General features: G+C 50.0%; 1 protein-coding gene across 2 annotated transcripts in view; it reads left to right on the top strand.

The window, feature by feature from the left end:
* Positions 1-1,932: 1,932 nt before the first annotated feature.
* Positions 1,933-6,000, top strand: part of PLEKHG1 (pleckstrin homology and RhoGEF domain containing G1) — a 222,393-nt gene continuing 218,325 nt past the window's right edge. For both annotated transcript variants that reach the window (XM_061207734.1, XM_061207733.1), the window contains exon 1: positions 1,933-2,145. The gene's annotated coding sequence lies outside the window, so the exon portion shown is untranslated. The remainder of the gene's footprint in view (positions 2,146-6,000) is intronic.

Raw genomic sequence — 6,000 nt, 5'->3', positions numbered from 1 at the left:
ACTCTCTAATGACCTGAAGGGCAGAATGTGCTTATTTGGGAATCAGGAGTAATAATGCGGGTTAGGTACCTAATGCTATGCTTGGCACACAGCATCAACAAAAGAGATTTCACACTCCTGTTTCCAGGAGCCACCTCCCACCTCATTAATACACTGAGGTGAAATGAAGTGAGCTGGACAGGAAATATAATAACCATTACGTAGATAAAGGACCAAAGTTCAGAATTGTTATCTGCAGCTAGCAAGTGTCAGAGTCTGCAGCTGATGGTCACACCGCTTCACTAATTGCTTTACTCTAAGTCATCTGTGCTAAGAAATGTGTGACTCTGTGGGGCTGGGGAGTGGGGAAGCAGAGGGCACATTTTGCAGGGAACCAGGAAACCCTGCTTCTCCTCCCTTCCTCTCCAAGTGGTCCCCTAACCCCATCTGTCAGACACTAACACATCAGTTAGGCTCTTTGAAACTAAGGTCTTTGAATCTAAGTGTCAAATGAGGGCCAGCACCTAGCTCACAGGATTGATAGAAACCATGAATGTGCTACATGCTGTACGGTGATGGGCTCCTGCTCACTTCATGGAAAGTAACGACATCGAGAGACGGGGTGACAGGCACGGTTTTGTGTGAGCTCTGGGTACTGGAAAGGGTCTGATTCAGCCTCCTGAGTCTGCAGGTACTGTCTGTGAAAAGAAACTAGCCCCTGTCCTGCCGACCTCACAAGGGCATTGCAAGATCAACGGAAACTATGCTTTGAAGATGGCAAAAATCTGTTTGAGTTGCATTGCAAATCTTCCATGGTAAATGTACCCCGAGCATAACCCAGTCTCATAGCTTTAGGTAATACAAGTCAGTTGTGGAGACAAAATAAATTGTAAAACAGAATATAAACTGCACGTTGTAGGGAGAGAATTATGACATTGTGTGGCCCTACTGCTCAAAACCTTACTTTATTTCAAATCTTTATGATCATTTCCATAACCGTGTACATGCATCAGAGCAGATAAAAGGGGGAAATCAACAACAATAATGGCTAACATTTATCCAGCAAGTGTGCAGGAACCTTCTAAGCCTTTCCTGGGGATTATCTTATTTACATCACAAGAAGCAACTCTGTGAGGTAGGCGCTGTCATCATTATCCCCATTTTACAGATGAGGAAACTGAGGCACAGAGAGGTTAAATAATTCTCTCAAGGCCACACAGCTCGTAACTGCTAAAGCTGAAGAGCTGTGAACAAGTCATGTAAGAGTGCATTCTTAAGAACTACAGGACCTCATGGAGTCAATAGGCAAACACATACGGCTGCCTTTGAAGGGAGAGGTAAGTGCTGAGAAATCACTTCGCATGCCTTTGACGTTCATCTTAGGCACCTTCGACTCAAGTCATCATCTCACTGCACACACAGCCGGTGCCTTTAAACACCTCTCTGGCTATTTCAAAGATTAGTCTTCTTTGCCTCCTTTTCCACTTTTACTTTCTCTAAGCAAAGGTTAGTTGGTACATTAACTGAGGTCATTAGGGTAATGACGCCTGAAAAACAGTGAGCTTCCTCCCTCTTTGTACATATTATTACCCCAGAGCTTCTGTGTTACTACTAAAACGTCGAATTAATCATTTGGGGCATTATTTTTACAAAATCCTATGGGAAACTATCACGTCTAAGAGAAAGCTAAACCTGAGGATCCCGGAACATGAAGAAAAGTCATGTGTCTACGAAAACAGTAGCAGGGATTTTTTTTTCTTTTTTTTTTTTTTTGTAATTTTTTTTCCCCCGGGGGCTGTAATTTGACTGCTCTCTTTGGCAACGCTCCAGAGACAAGTCCAAGTGCTTAATCTCTTTCTCCTTCTCTCTCCCCCTCCACCTCCCCACCGTTCTCGCCCGGGCAGAGGGGAGGAGGGACCGCAGATCCGCTGCTCACGGCGGCGGGGCCCGCATCCCAGCGCCGGGAGGGGCGGGTCGGGGCGCGGCCGCCGAGCGGCGAGCGCGGCCGAGCGGCGGGGCCGAGCCCGAGGAAGAGGAAGTCCGAGCCGGGGCGGCGGTGCAGGGCGCTCGGCGGGCGCCGGAGCCGGCGCAGCGCAGCGCAGCGCAGCCGCACCTTCCCGGGCCGACGTGCGAGCGCGGCCCGCGCCGGGAGCCGCCTCTCCCCGGGTAAGAGCCCGCTTCAGTGGACACCGGGTCCTTTTCCAGGGACGGGACCGCTCGGCCGGGAGCCCCGGGGAAGGGGAAGGGGCCCGGGGCACCTTCGGCCCGGCGCCCCAGCTCCGCAGGTGGAGGCGAGCGGAGCGCAGTGCCGGGTTCCTGTTCCCCTCGCTCATCCTCGCGGGTGGGGGCCGGCGGGGTCGGGGGAGCGCCCCGCCGCCGGGACCCGGGCCCGCCCCTGCCCGCCGCCGCCGCCCGGCTCCGGGCTCCGCGTCCCCGAGCCCCGGCCCCCGAGTCCCTGGCGCTCCCGTCCCTCCACCGGCTGCTGCGGCGGAGAAGGGGCTCCTCAGTGCGCGCAGGAGTGTTACCAACCCAACACTCACAGCCCAAACGACACAGTCGGAAAACGGGACCCGAGCGCCCGCCGCTCTCGGTCCGCTCCCCACCACCGGGCCCGGGCGCCTGGGCCCCCAGGACCGGCGAACCGCGGTGGGAGTCGGAGGCCGGGGCTCTGTGGCGCGTTTGGCTGGCAGGATCCCTGCCTTTGTAGATCTAGCCTTGGTGTCCCAGCTCTGCAAATACGTCCCCCCGGGGGGGTGCGGGGGGGCGGTGTCGAAAGCCGGTGGCCCGTCCATCACGGGGTCGATGTAACACCTGGTCCACGGGGGCTCTGCCGACCTTCCTGGCCTCGGAGGACAGCCAGGGTCTGCGGTGATGCCCGCAGCACCTCCCCCTCCCCCCACCTCCCCCACCCGCGCTTTGTGTCCTCTGGTGAGACTTTGGTTCTTAAATCAGAAGCCTAGGGAGGTTCTAATCGGGAAAAGTCGTTAAGCTGTGGCATTTCATTCCGTTCCTGGGAAACAATGAGGTGGATGACTTTTTAAACGCTCTGGTGGAGTCTTGTTTGTAGAGCCGGTATTTCATTAAGTTCTGGTCCTTAACCCTCCCTTTGTACCACCCTCAGGTGGCCAAGGCTACTGCACATAGTTTTGAAATTGTAGAGGGTGAGTCGGGGGAAGGCTGTTTGCAGCAGGCATCGCGGAAGACAAGGTCGATCGCAGACGGAGGGTTGGTTTGGGGGTTTTCCGACGACTGGGTACAGAACTTCCTTGTGTTTTCGTATTTAAACCAGGAGACCAGCATGTTGACTCCGCGTCAGATTCGTCTTCGAACAGAATTCCAGGCAGGCCTAGAGAGATCGTGTAATGCTCTAAACATAGTTATCAAGTGTTAAAATCAGCGTCTCCGGGCCGCTCAGTTTCTGTATACTTTTAAAGAATTTATGGACTTTGGATTTTGATTAAACGCTATTAAAACATTTCCAGGCTCATCGTGTCTGGGAATAAGAAACTCCATTCTAATTTCATCTTCGCCAAGTCAGATCTGAGCAAGCTGCTCCACCTCTGGTGGCCTTGGCTTCTCCCTTGTGAAGTGATTTAGAGGAACCAGAGAGTTTCTAAAGCTTCAAGCTCACTCCTCACCGCACCACTCCCACCCCGTAGTACTTGTTTGGTCTACTGTATTTAAGATTTAGATACAAAAGTGATGGTTTGATATTATGGTCCTTTACCATCTTTGAGTCTGACTTCCCAATTCCTCACTTTGCTTTTGGTCCTATTTGAAGCCTGGTGTCTAAGCCACCAACGCCCCCAAAGAAACGTTTCCCCAGAGTTCTCCTTCCTCATTGGCGTCATCCTCATAAGGTCATCAACAACTGTCACTGCATGACCTTCCTTTTCCCTGGTATAGCTCTCCCTGAAGCCTTCCACTGAAGGGCAAAGCGCAGTGAGAAACGGGTACCTGGCAGTCAGACCCATGCCTGAATCCTGCTTCCCTTGATGGTTTTTTTTAATATGTATAAATTTATTTTATTTATTTATTTTTGGCTGTGTTGGGTCTTCGTTGCCGCCCTCGGGCTCTCTCTAGCTGTGGCGAGCGGGGGCTACCCTTCGTTGCTGTGCGCGGGCTTCTCATTTTGGTGGCTTCTCCTGTTGCGGAGCACAGGCTCTAGGCACACGGGCTTCAGTAGTCATGGTGCATGGGCTCAGTAGTTGTGGCTCACAGGCTCTAGAGCGCAGGCTCGGTAGTTGTGGAGCACGGGCTTAGTTGCTCCATGGCATGTGGGATCCTCCCGGACCAGGGCTTGGACCCATGTCCCCTGCATTGACAGGCGGATTCTTAACCACTGCGCCACCAGGGGAGCCCCCTTGATGGTTTTTTTTCCTGCTCATCTCCATCCTCACCATGGGCACCAGCTTCCTTCAGTGACTTTAACATGGACGATGTTACCAAATACAAGCTTAAATATTTCCCTGGGAGACTCAATCTGTGCTTCAAAAAGATTAAATGATCATTTTTTAACAAATTGATAGGAAGTGGTGACGTAAGTTTTCAAAAGCAAGAATAACCAGTGCTGTTTTGTTCTCCTCCTTTTTGAGGCTATGATTTTTTAAGTGATTTAATGGTTTGTAGTGTGACACATAAACACAGGAAATGCTTGAGTAGCACTAAATCTTTTGAGCCCTTAGTAAACTATAAAGCAATTCCTGAATCTATGCTCTGATTTTTAAAGGCTGCAATCCACTTTGTACGGATTTCTCTTCCCTCCCCCTTTGCGAGTAGTTGGTCTTTCGAACAGTTGCCATCTGTGAATCCTCATGCAGGCGAGATTATATCCATGGAACAGTAAAACTAGATGGATCTTGGATGATCCAGCCAAGCCCCTACATCTTAAAGATCTGTGAAAGGGCTAGTGGTTAAGAACAAGTGCTCTGGAACTAGCTGACCTGTGTATGAAGTTTGCCTCTGCAGCTCAACAGCAGTGCAACCTTGACCCCTCTAAGGAAGTTATTTAGACATGGATTATTTTATAATGGAGAAAATGTAGCAGTCATAGTTGATCATTCTCTCCGGATTATCTCACCTTTGCTCATTCCTTCCTCTGTAAATTTAGGAAGTAGTGACCCTTCCCTCTTGAGCGGTGCTGAGCACTGATGATTATTAACAAATTAATCTGTAGTAAGTGGTGGGCGCACTGTGTGCTTCCAAGATGATTATTGTTGATAAACCAAGCCCCAAGAGTGAGTGATTTTGCTGGCACTTACACAGCTCTCAACTGGCAAAGCTGTGATTTAACCCAGGATCACTTCTCTTACCCCTGAACTTCACTACCTAGAAATGGTGGTGGCATGGGGACATATTTTAAATTAAATGTAAAGGTTCACTCTTTAAGAAAAAAAATCCCTTGCCTCTTTTGACTTAAAAAAGAACATGGTTTCCAAAGCAAAATGTTCATGTATTCAAGCAGGGATGGGAATAGAAACATTTTCTAGACAAAGACCCTAAGCAACCTAGTGCTTGTGTGTGGCAGGCATCTCAAGTATTAATGTTTCATCACAGCCTGCATCAATCTTGCTTTATAAAATGAAGAGCTGACCCCAAACCAGTTGGGCATTCAGGGCCATGGGCGTCTGTGCCAAGGAGAACTTACTAACTGCAGGGCCCGCTTTCAAGTAATTAAGAGATGGCTCCATGCTCTGCTTCATATTGCTCATGCTGATGAAAAGCGACAGATGCTTTAGCAGAGATGATAGAAATATAGGCTGGACATCCTAGTGAGGGGGCCTGGGTTTGCTGTTAAAGTAACTAGGCCACAGGTCATCCAGATGCTGCAGAACAACTTCATGGATGCTTGGGTGACCCCCATCCCAGTGATTAGGAGTTGCCTGTAGTTCTAGCAGAGTTTTCATGTTCAAGTCACGTTTAAGTATATTTCCAATCTGTATGCACAAAGTTACCCAGAAATGTTTCTCTGCTGAGCTACAAGCCATGTAAAAATCTCTAAACCTAAACATCTCCTTTTGG

Source organism: Eubalaena glacialis, chromosome 12 (genome assembly GCF_028564815.1).
Source record: "Eubalaena glacialis isolate mEubGla1 chromosome 12, mEubGla1.1.hap2.+ XY, whole genome shotgun sequence".
In the NCBI taxonomy this organism is placed as follows: domain Eukaryota; kingdom Metazoa; phylum Chordata; class Mammalia; order Artiodactyla; family Balaenidae; genus Eubalaena; species Eubalaena glacialis.
This window is presented reverse-complemented; position numbering and strand designations above follow the sequence as displayed.